We start from the raw sequence: 12,323 nt of genomic DNA on the forward strand, positions 1-12,323 counted from the left end.
TTTTGTTTTTAATGTCCCTTCATTCAACGATTTCCTGAGACCTCCGCGTGCCAGACGCTCTGCCGAGCTGAGCTCCTGTGATCCTCAGGGCGACCCAGCAAGGGAAGCTGGCCCACTGCTCAGTGTGGAGCACACATATAGCATGGTGTGTTCTTTGTTGCCAAACCTTGTTCTCTGAAATCCTTCTTTCCAGTTTCTTAAAGACACTTTCGGTAGCAAAATGCCCAGGCTAGTTGAGAACTTTAGCCTGCCATCCAATTTCACGTTCATTTCATGCGTCTTCCCTTTTCTGAGTCCCTGTCTCCTCCTGTGGGGGGCGAAGGTGGAGAAGGGGCCACTGGTGTTGTCCTTGCCCTTGTCTGGTCATTGCTGCTTCTCTTGCTGGCCATCAGAGAAGTGGCCAGGGGTGTTGACTTAAAAAAAAAAAAAGTACAACCTAAAAGTTGAGGATTATGTTTTATTCGAGGACATTTCTGAGGACTATAGCCCAGGAAGGCAGCCTCTCAGATGGCTCTGAGGGACTGTTCCAAAGAGGTAAGGGAGGAACCAGGATATATAGGAGTTGTTGCTGGGAAAAAAAAATTCTGTAGAAAGACTTACAAAAGATTACTGCTAAACACAAAAACCAGACATCTCAAGTTAATGATTTTAGTGTCTTTCTGTGTATGGGACGGTGCAAGAGTCTGGGCTCATTGAAATTATTCCTTTGATAGTCATCTTAACTCTCTAGGGCCAGTATCCTGTATTTTTCCATCCTGAATTCCCTTCAGGGCGCACCTTCTTCGGGATGGGATGGCTACAGTGGCTGATGGCTTGATGGCGGGCAACATTGCTTACTTTCTGAAATGGCAGGCATCGTGCTTTTGTCCACAGGGGTGTTCAGAGTTAGCCCAAATGTGTGCTTTTTGGGGAACCGTCTGGGTGGGGGCAGAGGTGAGGGTCCCCACGGCGCGTTCCCCTGCAGCTCCCTCTCCTTGTGGTCCATCTCCCACCTCCCACTGCTTCCTGGGGGTGGGGGGAGAGGTCTCCTCACCCTGGGACCAGCCCTTTTGGGTGGGATGATACTGGGAAAGTGTCTCAGGCCCTGCTTCCTTCCTGGTGTCCACGTGATTCCCAGAACTCACACCTCCCTGCAGTGGTCACCTCCTGCCACCCTGGCACCTCTTGCCAGTTCTCTTCCCCCTACATCAGGCAGGTGCCACGTGAAGATCAGCAGTACCTGCCTTACCTGGGGATGGGTGCAGGACAGGGGTGAACCTGGGACCTGGGAAGGGAAGTTTCTCCTTTTCTCTCCCTCCTCATCCCACCCCCATCTTTTGTTGGTGCTGGGATGAGAAATGGGGAGAGCAGAACCTTTGCAGGCACATTTAATAAGTCTTGGGGTCTGGTCTTCCCTTTCCTGGCTTTTTCTAGAATGTGGGGAACTTACGCCTAGATGCTGATTTCAGGGCTGCTGGAGAAGTCCCACTCGGTATCCTTACTTTAAACATCTGTTCATTTATCCATCCATGCATTCATCATCATCCATCCATTCAGTCATCACCCATTCATCCATCATCTTCCATCCATCCATCCATCCATCCATCCATCCACCCATCCATCCATCATCTTCCATCCATCCATCCATCCATCCATCCTCCTCCATCCATCCATCCACCCATCCATCCACCCATCCATCCATCCATCCATCCATCCATCCATCCATCCATCATCCTCCATCCACCCATTATCCTCCAGCCATCCATTCGTTCGTCCACCCATTCATCATCTTCCATCCATCCATCCATCTATCCATCATCCTCCATCCAGCCATCCATCCATCTTGTAAACCTACTATGTGCTGGTCACTCTGGCAGGTGAGGGATCTAGCAGTGAATAAACAAGGCCAAACCCCCACTTGTGGAGCCAATGTTCTGAGGGAAGTCAGACAATAAGTAGAATCAGTAAGGAAAGGATGTAGTGTCTTAGAAGGATAAATGTAATGGAAAAAAATGAATCCAAAAGGGGGATGGAGAGAGTAAAGGAAGGAGGGCCAGGGAAGGCCTCGCTGAGAAGGTGACCATTTGAGCAGAGACCTGAAGGAGGGAGGGAGAAGCTGTCAGTTGGGGAAGAGCTTTCCAGGAGGAGGGAACAGCCTGTACAGAGGCCCTGAGGTGGGAGCAGCCGGGCATGGAATGTTAGAGGAACAGGAGGAGATGACACAGCAGGAGCAGAGTGAGCAAAGCAGAGAGGAGAGGGTGGTCACCTGCGGCCCTGCCCCCGCTGGGAGGACGTTGGTTTTACTGTCACTCTGCACTCCTCATCACAGCTCCCAGGGCACAATATAGTGCTTGCTGCCACTGGCCCTTTGCTGAGGCTCTTCCCAGGCACCCAGTCATCTCACCTCCAAAATACCCTTGTTATTCCCATTTTACAGATGAGAAAACTGAGGTCCTAGCATGTAACCCTGAGGGATGAGAAGAGAGTAGGCTAGAAAAGGCATGTGTAGGGTGGGAGGGGCCCGGGCCTCCATCTTGTTCTCAGGGAAGAGAATGAGGCTGCACAGGAGGAAATCGGCCTTTCTGTGGCTGCCCCATTTGGCCTCCAGGAAAGCCCAGATCTTCTCATCACAAACCCCCCCAGGGGGCAGGCGGCTCTGCCATCCCCCTAGTCTTCCTTTTCCAGGCTAAAGCTTCTCAGCAGGAGGAAATGAGGCTGGATGGGCTCAGGTGGGGAAGTTCCTCCCCACAAGGTGGTCAACAGTCTCTGTGAGCCAGAGTATGTCCTTGGGCTGCCCAGGCTTGTCCTGCAGGACCAGGTACCAACCCAGTATGATCAGAGGGTCATGTTTCTCAGCAAGTCCCCTGGCCTGTCTCAGGCAGTAACATAGAGGAGACATTTAGAAAATGTTCGTTCATTTATTTGACAAATATTTACATGGGTCTCCTATGTGCTAGGCCCTGTGTTCTAAGATGGTGGGTGGATGGAGGGGTAGATGGATGGGTGGATGTGTGAGTGAATAAATGAATGAATAGGTAAGGAGATCAATGGATAGATGGATGGATAAATGAAAGGATAGGTGAGGTAGGTGGGTAGATAAATGGGTGGGTGTGTACAGGGATGCATGGATGGTTCAATGACTCCTGAATGGATGTATTAATTATCTATTGCTGTGTAACAAATCACCCCAAAATTTAGTGGCTTAAAACAAACATTATCTCACCACTTCTGTGGGACAGGAATTCTGGAGTGACTTAGCTGGGTAGTTCTGACTCAGAGTCTCTCCTGTGATTGCAACCAGGGTATCAGCTGGGGCTGGAGGATCCACTTCTATAATGGCTCCCTCTCATGGCTGTTGGTGGGAGGCCTTTGTTTCTCCATCACCATCACTTCTCCCTTTTCTTTTTTCTCTGTTTGTTAGAAGCAAGTCACTAAGTCCGCTGACACTCAGAGAGAGGGGAATTAGGCTCTACCTCTTGAAGGAAGGGCATCAAAGAATTTGTGGACAGGTTTTAAAACCATCACAACATATAAATGAATGGCACACCCACTATTCTTCCTGGATGTTGGAATCTTAGAATAATCTTAGAACAGGGACCCTCCATCGTAACTGCACGTTAAATTCACCTGGGACACTTAGAAAATATCAGTGCCCAGGGCTCGACCCTCAGACCGTCTTATTTAGTTAGTCTGGTGAGACCTGTGGACATTTGTATTTTGTTTTGTGGAGTGATCTTAAACTTTAATCATGAAACCCAGCATGTATATTCCCATTACATGGTTGTTTTTAATTGTGGTAAAATAAATGTAACATAAAACTTACCATTTTAACCATTTTTAAGTGTACAATTCAGTGGCATTATGTGCATTCACATTATGGTGCAACCATCACCTCCAGAACTTTCTCATCTTCCCAGGCTGAAAGTCTGTACCCATGAAACACTAACTCACCATCCCTCCCTCTCCCTAGTCCCTGGTAACATCTATTCTACTTTCTGTCTCTATGAATTTGACTGCTTCTAGGAACCTCATATAAGTGAACTCATACAATATTTGTCCTTTTGTGTCTGGCTAGTAATTCACTTAGCACAGTGTGTTCCAGGTTCATCCATGTAACATGTGTCAGAATTTCATTCCTCTTAAGGCGGAATAATATTCCACTGTCTGTATAATATATGCGACATTTTGTTTATCCCTTCATCCACCCATGGGCATTTGGGTTGTTTCCACATTGGTATTTTTTAAAGCTCCCAGGTGATTCTGATGGGAAATCAGGCATGAAAATTGAGCCCTTGGTTCTCAATCCTGTCTGCACATGGGAGCTGTTTAAAAAGAAAACAAAAAAAAACCAAAAAAACCCACCAATGCCTGGTGCCCATGCAGACTCGCTTAGTCAGAATCTCTGTGGGTGGGACCCGGGAGTCAGGATGAATGCCCAGTTCCTTCCAGTAGCAGAAGGCACGGGTGCACGGAATCATTTCCAAGTCTCTGCTGCCCCCTGGTGGCACAACTGACAGCATCCCTGGTAGTGCCGCCTGGGAACCTCCCTCTCCAGGACTGGCTTGCCTGCCCATTGGGAGCCCAGAGCGCCAGCCCCGGGGGGTCTGGGGACCCTGCAAAGCTCTACCAGTCCCCCTTCCCGCACTGTACTTCCTGGCTGGCCTTGCATGGCTCCCTGTCTAGAAGAACACACGAGGTTATTAGAGAGGAGAGGGCACAGACAGGCGGAAGACTCCACTTTGTGTGATCTTGAACAAGCCATTTAACCTGTGCCTCGGTCTCCCTGGCTTTCACGTGAGGATAACCACTGCTCCCTCTGACAAGTCCCTGAGGTCGCAGGTGGGTGTGTGTGTCAGCCTCGGGAACGACCCAGGGCAGGTGTGTCAGCCTCGGGCACTGCTGACATTTGGGCTGCGTTGTTCTCTGTGCCAGAGCTGCCAATAGAACCCCCCAATGTGATCATCAAAAATGTCTCCAGATGTGGACAGATGTCCCCTGAGTATAAGGTTGCCAGATAAAATACAGGTTTCCCAGTTAAATTTGCATCACAGATGAGCAACTCACAACTTTTTAGTAGAATTATGTCCCAAAGGTTGCATTTTTATTCGTTAAATCTGGAAACCCTAAGGGGACAAAATCACCAGTTGAGAGCCCCTGCCCTAGTGAGTTTTTGATACCTGTTTAGGAGGCTAAGACACCAGATGGGGAAGTTGCATCAGGGTGGAGCTTGGGGGGGGAGGTGGCACTGCCCTGGGTGCCAGCTAGGGGTGGGCCCAGCAGCAGTCAGCCAGGGACTAGGGGCCATCGTCCGGAAGGAGGCTGGGTTCATGGTTGGGCCTTCTCGGTGATGTGCTGGGGGCCGGGCTGGGGAGGGGGCCACCTTGCTTTCCCAGCACCTAGGGCTGTTGGGGACAGAGCAGTTTATGGCTGACCACAAGTCGGAGCAGTGCACCCCCAGCTTTTCCCCGGGGGAGCCCAGGCCCTCAGTGATGGAGATTCAGGCCCAACTTACTCATTTTCAAGAGGAAGAAACAGGCCCAGAGAGGGTCAGTGACCAGCCCCAACTCACACAGCCAGCTTGTGGCAGTGCAAAGCCGGGGTCTGGGTCTTCAGGCCAGGACTTTTGCCCCTGGGGCAGAGCCTGGGAGTGTCCTCAATTTCTGGCAAGTTCTCTGGGAGCTCCCATCATTTTCCACATACAGCGAGAGGCACTCAAGACAGACTTCATGACGAGGCTGGGCCACCTGCTGTCCTCAGCTGCTCCCCATTCTACTCCAGGGGAGCCCTGGGACTCCTTCCGGGGCTGCCCCTCTGACAACCGTCTCTTGTTTCTATCTGATGGGGAGAAGCGACATGGGAAAGTGGTGACACACTTGGACTTGGAGCCAGACTGTCTGGGGCTGGATACTGGCTCTGTCCCTCACTGATTGTGACCTGAGGCACCCACGGCCTCAGTTTCTTCATCTGTAATATGGGAGCCATGAAAACGGTACCCACTTTGTAGGGTTGTTATAAGGATTCAGTGACTTAAGCATGAGTGTTTAGGACAGTGTGTGGCAGGTCGGAAGGTTTACCATTTATCTTACTTTCTTCCCTTCTTCTGGTGACAACACCCATTCTCCCTCCCTCGGGGAGCTGGATCAGTGCGGCTGTCGATCGCAGCCCCCAACCCTGCCCTCCCCTAAAGGGCATGTGAGTCAGGCAAGGCCAATCACTGTACCCTATTGCCCCAGCCAGTCACTGGGTTAGTGAGTGAGACCAACCTGATAAAGGTCTAGTTGAGTCCCTGGATCCAGCCTAACCTGAAGCCAGTTTCCTCCCTGGGATTCCCAACATGTGAGACCATAACTCTCTTATTTTGCTTAAGCGAGTTTGAATAGAGTTCTGATCCATATACCTTCTTTGCTCCATAGAGCAGGAGGGATTTCCCCAAGGCAGTCCCCTTGTCCCACGGACCAGGGCCCTCAGCCTTGGTTTTGATCCAGCCCCACCCTGGGTCACTCCCATTCCCTCAGAGAGGCAGGTCCTCTGTGTTTGAGGTGTGATCAGGGCTCACAACAAGAGGAAACTGACTTGTATAAAGTACCTACCATGTGCCAGGTACTGTGCTGGGGCTTTAGTTGCATTTACAGCCAAGGCAACTATGGCTCCGAGAGGTAAAGTGACTTGCCCAAGGCCACACAGCCAGGAAGTAGAATCACTTCCATTTGAACCCAGGCAGTCTGGCTCCAAAACAGAGGCACTTCTCACAGCACCAAGAGGCTTATTATTGGTAGGGGCATTTTTTTCCATTAAAAAATGTTTTTTAATCATAAAAAAACATATAAAATGTGCCATCTAAGAGAGGGAATTTTCAAAGGCAGAATAGCCCTTCTCAGCCAAGAGATGACCTAGAGAATTCGCTACTCCAAGTGGGCTGTTTTCCCCTGGAAATCAGAGGCCTGGGCTCATTTGTTCACTCAGCACATCTTACGGGGCCCTACTACCTGCCCGGCGGGGTCCAAGGCAGGGCCTAGTGTTCAAGGTGAGGCCGTGAGGGGCCCCAGGTGAAGAGTTTAAGGTGGTGCTCCTTTTCAGGGTTGACCCTGCACCTGCATGGCCCCCAGAGGGGGCGCCACCCGGAGTCCTGCAACAGGAACCTAGCGTGGCCCCTCTTGGTCACTCTAGTCCCAGCCCAGGTTCAAGATCAAGGAGACTTTAGATAACCTGGGAGAGACCCAGTCCAGCCAGGAAAGGCGCTTCCGACACACCATCCCTGAGGAATGATTCTGTCAACAGGGTTTCTGGGGGGCACTTAGTACAACGCAGCATAATCCCTGTTCTCGGGGGTCTGGTGGGGAGAGTGAGGGCAAGCGGACACCAGCACATGTGCACACCGGTTACCACCTGTGACAGCGTTCTGAAGGGCAGGGAGGGTACCACCCTCAGGGCCCCCTTTCGAGGGAGCTGATGTTTAAATTGCGGCTCGCAAGCTGGCCAGCCCCGCCTCAGAGGCCTCGGGCCCAGCACCGCGTCCCCCTCCAGGCTTCTCCATTTGCATCATCCCCTGCTTCCCTTGTTCCTCCAGCCCTGGGATTGTGGCTGCCCTGGGTCCCTATTAGCCCGCGATACCTGGTGTCCCCATGTTGTCTTTTGCGTTCGCAATACCTGGCCAACAGCTACATTACACTCTGTCTGTTAAAAGAACCGGGGTGCTTTCTGTTCTCAGTGACACTGGAGGAACGGGCATCAGCTGGGCCAGGAGCAAAAGGCAGTGCAGTGCCCGCAGGGGCACCTGCCTGGCCATAAGCCATGAGGCTGGAGGGAGCTTGGCACATTCCAGAAGCTGGGGGAGGGGGAGGGCTGGAGGGAGGGAATGGGGTGGCGGGTAGAATAAGGTGAGGCTGGATGGCTCGGCTCTCGTGGGCCATGGCGCGGAGTCTGGATGAGATCCCGAGGGAGCTGGCACACCGTGGAATGTAAAGTGATGGAGTGATGTGATCCGATTTATCTTCCAAAGGATTGCCTTGGCTACAGTGAGCCTCACTCATGGGAGGGGGCAAGAGTGGGTGTGTGGGTTCACTCCAGGTTTCCCTCACCTCACTCTGACAGTGAGGAAGAGCCTGCTTATGGGAAACCCCGGGCTTGCTTTCCTGTAGTTTCCATCTTGGGTCCCAGCTCCTAAATGCAAACATCCCTGAGGATTTGATGGCAGCTCGGATGTCCCCAGGTCTTATCTGCTTTGGGCAGAATGTTGCAAGTCCCTTCAGTGGTTCTCCCCATGAGGCATAACAAGAAAGAGAACAGTCTGCTCCCCAGGCTTCCTCTGGTCCTGCGCCTGTGCCCTTCTTCTTCAAATAATATTTTTAAGTACATAAAGTCCAAGGAGTCTTAAGGACACCAGTTATATTGAATACAGTTATCAAGATATAAAATCCAAATTTGTGGTATAATAATACCTGTGCTTGTAAGTAACATATTTAATAACCAGCTCTAGCAAGCAGTCTCATGATATTAGGATTTGCAAGGAGTGATGAGCATCAGTGATATCTGAGATGTCTGCAACAACTAGAATGTGATGTGAAAATATCTGTAATTTCTGAGGGTGAGGAAGTCACAGGTCCTGCTGATACTCCTGTGTTCTGTTGCCATGTTCATCATGGAAGGAAATGCTAAATTTCAGTTAAAGGTTAGTGCAGATGAAGGTGTCATTTTTTTTCCCCATCTGTATTAGCTCGGGCTGCCGTAATAAAATACCATAGACCGGGTGGCTTAAACAACAGATATTTATTTCTCACAGTGCTGGAGGCTGGAAGCCCAAGATCAAGGTGCGGGCCGATTCCGTTCCTGGTGAGAACCCACTTCCTGGCTCTCAGACAGCTGCCTTCTCACTATGTCCTCATACAGCCACTAATCCCATGATGGGGTCCCACCCTCATGACCTCATCTAACCCTAGTCATCTCCAAAAGGCCCCACCTTCAAATACCATCATGTGGAGGGTTACGGCTCAACCATGGCTCTGGGGGTGGGGGACACAAACTTTCATCAGTAATAACATCCAAATTCATGGACCCCTTTAACCACAATCATCAGGCTAAATAAACCCCTGCTCTAGGGGAGAGGGCCATGTTTCTTTATAAGATATACTTTGATGAGCTCTTTAGGGTGGAAGGTGAACCCTTAAAGGCATGCTCAAGCAGCAAAGACCACCTACTAAACTATCTGCTGGGGGAGGGGTGGCCTGTTGACAGGAGGACCCTTTGCTTCACTGAGCACCTGAACTCACTTGGCTCTGGAGTTAGGATTGCCTGGGTTCAGATCTCACTGTCGCCACTTACTGGCCTCAGTTTACTCATCAATTCAATGGGGATGATAGTCCCTCTTGTGTAGTGTTGACAGGATGATTAATGGGCTAATCTGTGTGAAGTGTAACCCAGCATGCATCCTAGTGGACATGCAGGGTCTTACCCAACATCCACCCTCCCTTCTTTGCTGACGGTCTCCCACGTGCCTTGAGGGAACCAAGTCGCATGCACTCTGGGTCCATGGTTTGATGGCTCTGACTGTCCCTGACCCCACAGCTCTAGGGGTGATTATCTGATCACGCCTAAGCTAGTCCCTATATTCCGTCTCCATTCACACAGGGGCTCAGGAATAGGCACCTCGTCCATGTTGAGCTGATGAGAACCTGGGCTCAGGGCTTTCACTGGACTTGGTGGGTTGGGAGCTCTTCTTCCTTGTGGATAGGAAGCTGGGACAAGGGAAACTTGGAGCTGCCGAGGCTACTGTGGGAGAGAACCTGCCCGAGGTCAAGGTCCCCCTAGAAGGAAATAGCTGGGCGAGATGGAGAGAGACTAAGAAGAATGACATTGTCTGAGCTCCTGGATCCAGCTGTGACTGCAGGCCTGGACCCTTAGTTACATGAGCTGATCATTTCCCTTCTTGTTTACGTCAGTTTTAGTTGAATTTTCTCTCACTTGCAACCAAAAGATTTCAGTTTCACAGCAGTAGACTCCATAAGTGCAGTTGACCTTGAACAACATGGGTTTGATTTCTTTCAATCAATACCTTCTGCACAATTTGCGGTTGGTTGAATCTGTGGGTGCAGAACCTGGGATATAGGGAGGGGCTGACTGTGAAGTTATAGGCGGGTTTTTGACAGTGAGGGTGTCAGCACTCCTAACCCTCGTGTTGTTCAAGGGTCAACTGTAGTAGTGATGGTGGTGATGAGGAAGGAAGTGTGGAAAAGGAGCTGGGAAAGAACTGAATTGCTCTAAATAATAGCGGGAAAAGGAATTTGAATTTTTGAGAGAAATTTGGAGAGCTGGAAAGAGGAGCCGACGAGACTGGGCACTATGGGAAGGAAGGGGAGATTAAAAGAAATGCTGCTTTTTCTTGAACAAAAATGTCTAATCTTAACCCCAACACTGTTATGGATTTTAAAAAGAATGTTGTGCAGTGGAACTTTCCATTATTCTGTAAACATTCAGTAAAGAATACATGAACCAATAAATGCTCGTTTTATGTAAATCAACCCCAGTCAAGACACTGGCTTTTGCATCCAGGTCCCAGCAGGGCTGAACTAGAGAAGGTGTGTTCAGTAACACATGGTGTTATAGGTTCCCTTTCCTCCTTGCTGACACCACATCAGGGTGCTCAGCACAGAGATTGAATCTTGGTTGGTCTAAGCCAGTCATGACATTCCTCGTCCTCTTCCCACTGATTGGACACGTGCATGTGACCTAGTGCTGACCTATGAGAAACGGGTAGGGTTGCCAGAAGCCTTCCGTGATGACCTATGGCCATATACATCTTTCTTTTCTCTAAGTTCCAATATTCTCTTAGTGTTGCCACCAAATATCTTCGCCTCTGACCATTCTCTGTCTCCCAGCTTGAATTTTCCTGAATTCTAGCTACCCCCGGACACACACACACACACACACACACACACTCTCTCTCTCTCTCTCTCTTTCTCTCTCTTTCTCTCTCTCTCCCCCTCTCTCTCTCCCCCTCCCCATCTCCCTCTCCCTCTCAAAACAATGACTATAACTTAGGAACTGTATTCAAAATATTTAACAACCAGGATGGCATGGGCACTGCACATTGAATGGCCACAGGCAACTTGGCCATATGGTAAATATCAGCTGGATATCAACCCCAAGGACACTTCCTATTCTGGGCAGCACGGGCTGGGTGTTGGGGATGCAGTGATAAATTCTGTACATTCACTGCTCTCAAAGCAGGCAGTCTGGTAGCTCCTGTAAGAAAACGTAGGTTAATCTAGAATACAAACATTTCGTATTTTCCCTGTAAACCTGAGGCTATGACCTTGGCTGCAGGTTAGAATCACGTGGGGAGCTTTGTCCAGATTCTGGTTCAGTGGATCTGGGTTGGCCTGGGCGTGTGGGTTTTAACAGAGAGGAGATTGAGAACTCTGCTCTCAGCTATTGCTTCAGAAGCTGACTTAAGCGTCCACACTTTATTTTTGAACTTCCTGCCTGTAATACAACTATTTGACTACCTGAAGGAGCAAGATAACTTTTATATTTTTATGAATTTATTTTTGGCTGCATTGGGTCTTCGTTGCTGCGCACGGGCTTTCTCTAGTTTCCGCGAGCGGGGGCCACTCTTCGTTACGGTGCGCGGGCTTCTCATTGCAGTGGCTTCTCTTGTTGCAGAGCACGGGCTCTAGGCGTGCAGACTTCAGTAGTTGTGGCACGTGGACTCAGTAGTTGTGGTGCACGGGCTTAGTTGCTCCGTGCACCAGGGCACGAACCCGTGTCCCCTGCATTGGGAGGCGGATTTTTACCACTGCGCCACCAGGGAAGCCCCACAAGATAACTTTTAAAAGGTGCTTCCTTTTTTTTTTTTTTTTTTTTTCTTTACTGCTTAGAAGGGAGCGGGTGTCTCAACGAGGAAGAAACAGGGCGCGCTTCTGGGGCAATATGGTGTCACAGAATAAAGGACGGAACCTCGGGGCCCTTAGAAGACTCAGCAGTAAAGTGAATGTCAGGATCCTAAAGGAACCTCTGCTAACCCTAAAGTCGGTCAGAGAGTCTCAACCGATAGCTTCCCAGGGCGGTGTGGCCACAGACAGAGCCAGTCTGCTGGGTAAAGGGAAGCAGAACGTGATTTCAGGCCTGCCCAGTGCCTCCCGGCTTATAAGTGCGGTATCTATTCCCACCAGATATCTTTGTGCTACATGGGCTCGCTGCCTGGTCAGTCCCTTGCCCCTTAGGTCCTAGCATTTCCGATCCCGGAACCCTCAGAGACCACAACTCCCAGAAAACACCTAGGCCGGAAGCGGAAGCACGCCAGCGGGATGTGGCCGCACCGTATTCTGGGAAGTGTAGTCCACAGGAGC

The 12,323-nt window shown here is 50.2% G+C and overlaps 1 protein-coding gene across 3 annotated transcripts in view; it reads left to right on the forward strand.

Moving 5' to 3' along the window:
• PLCG2 (phospholipase C gamma 2) overlaps window positions 1-12,323 on the forward strand; it is a 202,115-nt gene that overhangs the window by 10,428 nt on the left and 179,364 nt on the right. The gene's annotated exons all lie outside the window — the stretch shown is intronic.

The sequence above is a fragment of the Balaenoptera ricei genome, chromosome 19, assembly GCF_028023285.1.
Source record: "Balaenoptera ricei isolate mBalRic1 chromosome 19, mBalRic1.hap2, whole genome shotgun sequence".
Lineage (NCBI taxonomy): Eukaryota > Metazoa > Chordata > Mammalia > Artiodactyla > Balaenopteridae > Balaenoptera > Balaenoptera ricei.